Raw genomic sequence first — 661 nt, 5'->3', positions numbered from 1 at the left:
AGCAGGAAATCAGAGACAAGAGAGTTCTTTGAGATCTATGCATTAAAGACACTTAGAAGAACTGGGTATTATTCTTTCTGGAATATGTTTTTAAGTATCTTACAAGGAAAACAAAATTAATCATATTCTTAAATTCTTTGGAAACACAATAGGTTTCAGAGAAAAAATAAAAAGCATTCTCATAGTATTGTGATAAACAACATGAACAGGGTTACAGTCCCCCTCAGTTTAAACTTAAAGTCATGCCCCCAGTCCTAGACACACAGGTGTGCACCTACCTTCTACGTTTCATTATAATCTTGACTATCCCAAATGGTACATTTGAAGCCAATGTCAACAACCAAAGGAGTTCCAGTCATATGCACGCATGAAATGGCAGAAAAAGTTTAAAAAGGGGACCCGCTAAACTTTCAAAATCAAGCCCCCCCAAACTCATTTTCCACTGCAATTCCTAGAGTGGAGACTCACAACCCCCCCCTCGCCACATATTAGTCCCTCACTTCTCCCTTTTAACATTCACCTGCACTCAGAAACGTGGGGTTTTTAAAACAAATATATTTTTCTCATACTTAAGTCTATGTTTCTTGTTCAATTTAAAAGAACAGCAAAATTACACTTTTTCTTAGTGAAAAAAATTCTGTCTTATATGCACTACAAACAC

The sequence above is a fragment of the Cariama cristata genome, unplaced genomic scaffold, assembly GCF_000690535.1.
Source record: "Cariama cristata isolate BGI_N322 unplaced genomic scaffold, ASM69053v1 scaffold5717, whole genome shotgun sequence".
NCBI lineage: Eukaryota > Metazoa > Chordata > Aves > Cariamiformes > Cariamidae > Cariama > Cariama cristata.
This window is presented reverse-complemented; position numbering follows the sequence as displayed.